The sequence below is a fragment of the Mesoplodon bidens genome, assembly GCF_964165515.1.
Source record: "Mesoplodon bidens genome assembly, chromosome: 11".
NCBI lineage: Eukaryota > Metazoa > Chordata > Mammalia > Artiodactyla > Ziphiidae > Mesoplodon > Mesoplodon bidens.
The window spans coordinates 20,437,532-20,445,778 of NC_138167.1; the positions used below are offsets into that span (position 1 = coordinate 20,437,532).

Consider the following 8,247-nt stretch of genomic DNA (forward strand, 5'->3'; position numbering starts at 1 on the left):
ATTTTACTTTTGTTTCTTGCCTGAAGAGACATATCCAAAAAAATATTGCTAACTCCAATGCCAAAGAGATTATTGCCTATCTTTTCTTCTAGAAGTTTTATGGTTTCAGGTCTTATATTTAAGTCTTTCATCCATTTTGAATTTATTTTTATATGTAGTATAAGAAAGTAGTCCAGTTTGATTCTTTTCATGTAGTTGTCAAGTTTTCCCAGCACCATTTATTGAAGAGGCTGTCTTTCCCCACTGTATATTCTTGTCCCCTTTGTCATAGATTAATTAACCATATAAGTGTGGGTTCATTTATGGGCTCTCTATTTTGTTCCACTGATCTATGTGTCTGTTTTTGTGCCAGTAACATACTGTTTTGATGACTGTACCTCATTTGTATAGTTTGAAATCAGGGAGTGTGATATCTCCACTTATGCTCTTTCTCAAGATTGAGAAAATTACAGCTAATTGGGGTCTTTTGTGTTTCCATACAAATTTTAGAATTATTTGTTCTAGTTCTAGTGAAAAACGCCATTGGTATTTTGATAGGGATTGCACTGAATCTGTAAATTACCTTGGGTAGTATGGTCATTTTAACAATATTAATTCTTCCAATCCATGAACATGGTATATCTTTGCATCTGGTTGTGTTGTCTTTAATTTCTTTCATCAGTGCCTTATAGTTTTCTGAGTAAAGGTCTTTTACCACCTTAGTTAAATTTATTCCTAGGTACTGTATTCTTTTTGATGCATTTACAAATGGGATTATTTCTTTAGTTTCTCTTTCTGATAGTTCATTTTTAGTGTATAGAAATGCAACAGATTTCTGTAAATTAATTTTGTATCCTGCGAATTGACCAAATTCACTGACGAGTTCTAGTAGATTTTTGGTGGTGTATTAAGAATTTTTTATGTATAGTATCATGTCATCTGCAAACAGTAACAGTTTTACTTCTCCCTTTCCAATTTGGATGCCTTTTGTTTCTTTTTCTTGTCTGATTGGTGTGGCTAGGGCTTCCTATACTATGTTGAATAAAAGTGGGGAGAATGGGCATCCTTATCCTGTTCCTATCTCAGAGGAAATGCTTTCAGCTTTTCACCATTGAGTATGATGTTAGCTGTAGGCTTCTCGTATATGGCTTTTATTATGTTGAGGTGGGTCCTTCTATACTCACTTCCTTGAGAGTTTTTATCATAACTAGATGTTGAAGTTTTTGAAAAGCTTTTTCTGCGTCTATTGAGATGATCATATAATTTTTTATTCTTCAATTTGTTAGTGTGGTGTGACACACTGATTGATTTGTGGATATTGTACATCCTTACATCCCTAGGATAAATCCCACTTGATTATTCTGTATGATCCTTGTAATGTGCTGTTGAATTCACCTTGCTAGTATTTTGTTGAGGATTTTTGCATCTATATTCATCAGTGATATTGGCCTGTAATTTTCTTTTTTGTGTGTGATACCTTTGTCTGGTTTTGGTATCTGGGTGATGTTGGCCTTGAAGAATGAGTACTGAAGCATTCTTTCCCTTGCAATGTTTTAGAATAGTTTGAGAAGGATAGGTGTTAACTCTTCTTTATGTGTTTGGTAGAATTCACCTGTGATGCTGTCTGAGCCTGGACTTTGTTGGGAGTTTTTAATTACCAGTTCAATTTCTTTACTGGTAATTGGTCAGTTCATAATTTTTATTTCTTCCTGATTCAGTCTTGGGAGATTGTACGTTTCTAGGAATGTGTCCATTTCTTCTAGGTTGTCCATTTTATTATGTATAATTATTCATAGTAATCTCTTATTATCCTTTGTATTTCTGTGGTGTTGATTGCAACTTCTCCTTTTTCATTTCTGATTTTATTGATTTGGGCCCTCTCTATTTTTTTCTTGATGAGTCTGGCTAAGGGTCTGCCCATTTTTTAATTTTTTCAAAGAAACAGCTCTTAGTTTCATTGATCTTTTTTATTTTTTTTAAGTCACTATTTCATTTTTATTTCTGCTCTGATCTTTATGATTTCTTTCCTTACAATAACTTTGAGTTCTGTTTGTTCTTCTTCTTTTTTTTAGAAATTTAGTTGTAAGGTTAGGTTGTTTGAGATTTTTCTTGTTTCCTGACGTAGGCTTATATTGCTATATACATACCTTTTAGAGTCGCTTTTGCTGCATCCTACAGATTTTGAATCATTGCGTTTTTGTTTTCATTTGTCTCCAGGTGTTTCTCTTTTTTTAATTCCTTCTTTGATTTCTTCAGCAACCCATTGGTTCTTTAGTAGCATATTATTTAGCCTCCACATGTTTTGTGTTTTTTGCAGTTTTCTTCCTTGTAGTTGATTTCTATTCTCATATTTCTTTGATTGGGAAAGATGTTAGATATGATTGCAATCTTCTTAAATTTACTGAGACTTGTTTTTTGGCCTAGGATGTGATTTATCCTGGAGAATGTTCCATGTATTGTACACTTGAAAAGAATGTGCATTCTGCTGCTTTTGGATGTAATGTTCTATATACATCTATTAAGTCCATCTGGTTTAATGTGTCACTTAAGACCAATATTTCCCTATTGATTTTCTGTCTGGATGATCTGTCCATTGATATAAGTGTGGTGTTAAAGTCCCCTACTATTACTGTGCTACTGTCGATTTCTCCCTTTTTTGTCCATTAATATTTTCTTTATGTGTATAGGTGCTCCTACATGGGGTGCATGTATATTTACAATTGTTATATCTTCTTCTTGGATTGATCCCTTGATCATTATGTAATGTCCTTATCTCTTGTTACAGTTTTTGATTCAAAATCTATTTTGGCTGCTATAAGTATTACTGCCTCGGCTTTCTTCTCATTTTCATTTGCATGGAATAACTTTTACATCCTCTCACTTTCAGTCTGTGCAAATCTTTAGATGTGAAGTGAGTTTCTGTAGGCATCATATATACGGGTCTTATTTTTGTATCCATTCAGCCACTCCATATCTTTTGATTGGAGCATTTAGTCCACTTACATTTAAAGTACTTATTGATAGGTATGCATGTATTGCCATTTTGTTAACTGTTTTCTTGTTGTTTTTATAGTTCGTTTTTGTTCTTTTCTTCTTCTTTTGCTCTTTTTCCTTGTGATTTGATGACCAGTGTTATTTTTGGATTCCTTTTTCTTTGATGTGTATGTCTCTATTTTTGATTCTGGTTTGTGGTTACCATGAAGTTTATATATATATCATGAAGTTTATATATATATAGTTTATATGTGTTTATATATTTCAAGTTCCTGATCACCTAAGTTTGAATGCATTTTAACAATCCTGCATTTGTATTCCCCCACCACCATGTTTACTGTTTTCAATGTCATATTTTACTTTTTTGTTTTATGTATCCCTTAGCTAGTTATTGTGGATATAGATGATTTTATTACCTTTGTCTTTTAACATTCCTACTCACTTTATATGTGGTTGATCTACTACCTTTACTGAATATTTGCCTTTACCAAAGAGATTTTTCCTTATATAATTTTCATATTTCTATTTATAGTCTTTTCCACTTAGAGAAGTCCCTTTAACATTTCTTGTGAAGCTGGTTTCATAATGATGAACTCTTTTGGCTCTTGGGTCTCTGTAACTTCTTGATCTCTCCTTCAAATATGAATGATAGCCTTGCTGGTAGACTATTCTTGGTTGTAGGTTTTTCCCTTTCAACATTTTAAATATATTGTGCCCCTCCCTTCTGGCCTGCAGGGTTCCTGCTGCAAAGTCAGCTGATAGCCTTATGGGAGTCCACTGTACATAACAAGTTGCTTTTCTCTTGCTGCTTTTAATATCTTCTCTTTATCTTAAATTTTTGCCATTTTAATTACAGTGTGTCTTGGTGTCATTCTCTTTGGGTTGATCTTGTTTGGGACTCCCTGTGCTTCCTGTCCTTGGATGTTTCTTTTCCCAGGTTAAGGAAGTTTTCAGCTGTTATATCTTCAAATATGTTCTCTGCCATCTTCTCTCTTCTTTTTCTGGGACTCCTAATGTTAGTGCTGATATTAGTACACTTGATGTTCCAGAGGTCTCTTAAAGTGCCCTCATTGAAAATTTTTTTTTCTTTTTTCTGTTCAGCTTGGGTGATTCCCACTATTCTGCCTTCCAGATTGCTGATCTGTTCCTCTGTATTATTAATCTACTGTTGATTACTTCTAGTATAATTTTTATTACAGTTATTGTATTCTTCATCTCTGTTTGGTTCTTTTTCATATTTTCTAACTTGTTGTTAGAAACTTCTGACTTCTCATCTGTTCTTCCCCCAAATTCTTTGAGCATCTCTATGATCATTACCTTGAATTCTTTATCAGGCAGAGTGTTTATCTCCACTTCACTTAGTTCTTCTTCCATAACTTTATCTTGTTCCTCTATCACTTCATTTTGCTTAATTCTCCATTTTTATTTCTATGTATTTGGTAGTCTGGCTACCTGATCTTGGAGAAGTGGCCTTATGTAGGAGATGTCCTATGGGGCTTAGCAGCACACTCCACTCTGGTCACCAGCATTATATGCTCTAGAGGCACCATCTATGTGGGCTGTGTGAGCCTTTCATTGTGGTGGGCTGACTACTCTGGGCATGCTGGTAGGCATGACTGACCCTCAGTCTAGTTAGTCCGCAGGGCTTGCTGAGTACAGAGGCTGCTGGCCACTGGTAAGCATGGTTAGTTCCTGCTACAAGTGGCTGTTTATGGCCTGCAAAATCCCAGTTCTGGTGCAGGCCCACTGGCATGTGAGGTCAGGTCATGAGGTGGCTGGCTGCAGAGCCCTTGGGGGTGTGCCAGGGCTATTGCTGGTCCACTAGTGAGTGAAGCCAGGTCCTGGGGTGGCTGGCTGTGGCCCAGGGATGCAAAGTTGGTGTGGGCTTGCTGGTGGGTAAGACCAGAGCCCAGGGTGTCCCAAGCCTGGTGCCCACAGGTCCTGGATCTGGTGTTGGCCCAGTGGTGGGTAGGGCCATGTCCTGGCAACTAATTGTGGGGCCCTGGGAGTCCAGGCTAGTGACTGCCTACTGGTGGGTGGAACCAGGTCCTGGGCCCTCTGGTGGATGGATCCAGGTCCCAGGGAGGCTGGGGGTTCAGGGGGTCCTAAAGCAACTGCCCTGCTGGTGGTTGGGGCTGTGTCCTTGTCTGGCTAGCTCTTTGGCATGGGGTGTCCCAGGACTGGTGCCAACTGGCTGGTTGGTGGAACTGGGTCCCAGCACAAATAAGATAGTGGGAGGATTCCAAAATGTCATTTACCAGTACTAGTGTCCTTGTGGTAGAATAAACTCCCAAAAATGGCTGCTGCCAGTGTTTATGTCCCCAGGGTAAGTCCTAGTTGCCTCCTGCCTCTGCAAGAAGCTCTCCAAGATCAGCAAGTGGATTTGACCCAAGTTCTTTGCAAATGCTTGCTCCTGCCCTTGATCTCAGAGCATGTGAAAATTTGTGTGCACCATTTAAGAGTGGAGTTTCTGTTTCCTACAGGCCTCTGGCTCTCCCCAAAGTAAACCCTGCTGGTCGTCAAAGCCAAACACTCTGATGGCTCATCTTCCCAGTGCAGGACCCCTCAAGAGGGGAGCCAAGTGTGGGGCTCAGACCCCTAGCTCCTTGGGGAGAACCTCTACAATTGTAACTATCCTCCCACTTGTGGGTTGCCTACCTGGGGGTATGGGTCTGACTAATACCACATTTCTGCCCCTCCTACCCATCTCATTGTGGTTCCTTCTTTATATCTATAGTTGTAGAAGATCTTTTCTGCTAGTCTTCAGGTCCTTCTCATCAATAGTTTCTCTGTAAATAGTTGTAATTTTGTTGTGCCTGTGGGAGGAGGTGAGCTCAGGGTCTCCCTACTCCACCATCTTGGCCACGCTTGATTCACTGACGTTTAATTATACATCTAGCAATAATTTTTTTTAAAGAATCACTAGAAAAAGAATTATATTAAATGATAAATATACAAAATCTCACATAATGGCGATAATTATGATTATGATATTTTATAATGTTAACATTATCATCTTGAAATGATAGTAAAGATGATGATGACAAATCTATGAACTAAATGTCACTATACTTATATACACACAAAAAAACCCTTATCTTCTTTAGGTGATGGTAAAGAATAAGTCTGTGATGATGGTTAGACTGGAGTCATCTTACTAATATTATCTTTTTCACAACTCATACTTAGTTAATTTGAATTCACTATACTTTCAATGGATACATAAATAATAGGAAATAGGAAAAATACAATAAATGCCTTTAAAGATTATCAAGTATCAATATAATTCTCTATTGTCAACTTATACAAAGCTGAAAAGTAATCCCCATTGTGCCCTGCATCACAGATAATCTTGGTTTACATTTACTTATATAACTACTGCTGTCAGGAGGCTCCGTTATTTTATTTTATTTTATTTTTTTAATTTTTTGCGGTACGCGGGCCTCTCACTGTTGTGGCCTCTCCTGTTGCGGAGCACAGGCTCCGGATGCGCAGGCTCAGCGGCCATGGCTCATGGGCCCAGCTGCTCTGCGGCATGCGGGATCTTCCCAGACAGGGGCACGAACCTGTGTCCCCCGCATCGGCAGGCGGACTCTCAACCACTGCGCCACCAGGGAAGCCCCTGGGGCTCTGTTATTTTAATTTATGGAGTGCCAACAGGATTTTAAGATATTGTCCACATATGTTGAGTCATGCAGAGTAAAGACAGAAAAGAGATGAGACATAAAAACCCAGGAGTAGGTGGGAGTATTAGTATTAAGTCCTTGTTCCCTTTTTTTTGTTTGTCTATGCAACTTTTTCTTGGATGACAGAGGAAAAAAAGCATCACTGTCCTTGATCAAAGAGGAGGGGAGAAAAAGGAAGAAATTGTGGAGAAGGGGCCTCTGAAGCTGAAAGGCATTGCAGAGCTCAGAATGACTAAGCGGAAGAAGAAAAAGAAGGACAAAGACTAGGTGAAACTCTTGGATGCGATGGGAACAAGCAAAAAGAACGAGGAGGAGAAGCGGTTCAGCCTGCACATGTGAACACCGGCCCAGGCAACCTTCGAGAAGATGCAGGAGAAGCGGCAAATGGAAGATGCAGGAGAAGCGGCAAATCCTGAAGAAACCATTTAATACACACAAGCAGAGAGAAGAGGACTTCAACAGACACCTGGACACACAGAGCACTATGACATTCCCAAAGTCAGCTGGACAAAGTAGTCTCCCCGCCTGGGGTATGGAGTGGCATCAAGGAGAAGCAGAAGGCAAAGTTGGGGTTACATTTGGTGCCTTTGGTATTTTCTAGAAACATTCTTTTACACACATCCTTGCATCTTCTGCTGAGACAGTGCTTTTCTAAGCTGTATGTCCTCATTCTGGAACTTGATTAAAGTAAGACTGTCCTTTTACTCTATTTTGATTTCTCAGTAGCACATAGAAGAGAAACCGTTTTAGTTTGGAAAGTGTATCCAGAGATTAAGTGCCATGGAAAACTGTTTTTACCCCCAAGTTGTATCTGACTCTTTGACAGCCAGTACACTTCTATGTAAGTGCCATGGAAAAATGTTTTTACCCCCCAGTTGTATCTGACTCTTTGACAGCCAGCCAGCTTGGCTTTGCCTGGATGAAACTGACTCCAGAGGACAAGGAGCTAATGCCAGCGTGGCCTGCAGCATGTAGACCCCTGTAGGGCCCTGCACAGGCTGCCCTTCCAAGCTCCCTCTAGCTTGGGGCTCATGCTCTCCTATCCAGGGCCTGGGGAAGCCACTTGCAGCTTCATGGTCTTTAGACTGCCCCCTCAGCCTCCTGGCCAGTGAGACAACACAGCCTGGGAAACAGAACAACCACCTAAGGTAGGGATGGAATGTACACCTTGTCCCTTTCTAAACCTGTGGCCAGCATGTAGCCTCTTCTCCCAATATCCTCATTCCAGACATGTCTAGTTGGTGTTGCCATGGCAGGCATGACCAGTCAAGCACAGCATTCTTTGTAATGGAACCCAGACACAGCCTACCATCTTACCCTCAATCCTGGGCTCCAAGCAGCCCCCTGTATTTATTCAGAGTTGGCATATAACGTGTTTGGTGCTCCTGGCCTAAGGACACCTCAAAGGTGATGGGACCAAGGCAGAGCCCCAGGCACAGACATACGTGGGTATAGTCGAAAGGAAGGACTCAGGTTCCTGTGCTGGAGAGCCAGGATCTTTGAGGGCCTATGTGTATCCACCAGATGAGGATCAGATTGCATATGCTACTGGGAAAAAGTGTGTTGACATAGATGCTGACAGAATAAG

General features: G+C 39.9%; 1 pseudogene across 1 annotated transcript in view; it reads left to right on the forward strand.

Annotated features, from left to right (window-relative positions):
• The window catches only part of LOC308625154, a 29,894-nt pseudogene extending 22,465 nt beyond the window's left edge, over positions 1 to 7,429 (forward strand). The window contains exon 3 of the transcript in view: positions 6,786 to 7,429. The product of the transcript in view is annotated as an uncharacterized misc_RNA (transcript). The remainder of the gene's footprint in view (positions 1 to 6,785) is intronic.
• Positions 7,430 to 8,247: the final 818 nt, after the last annotated feature.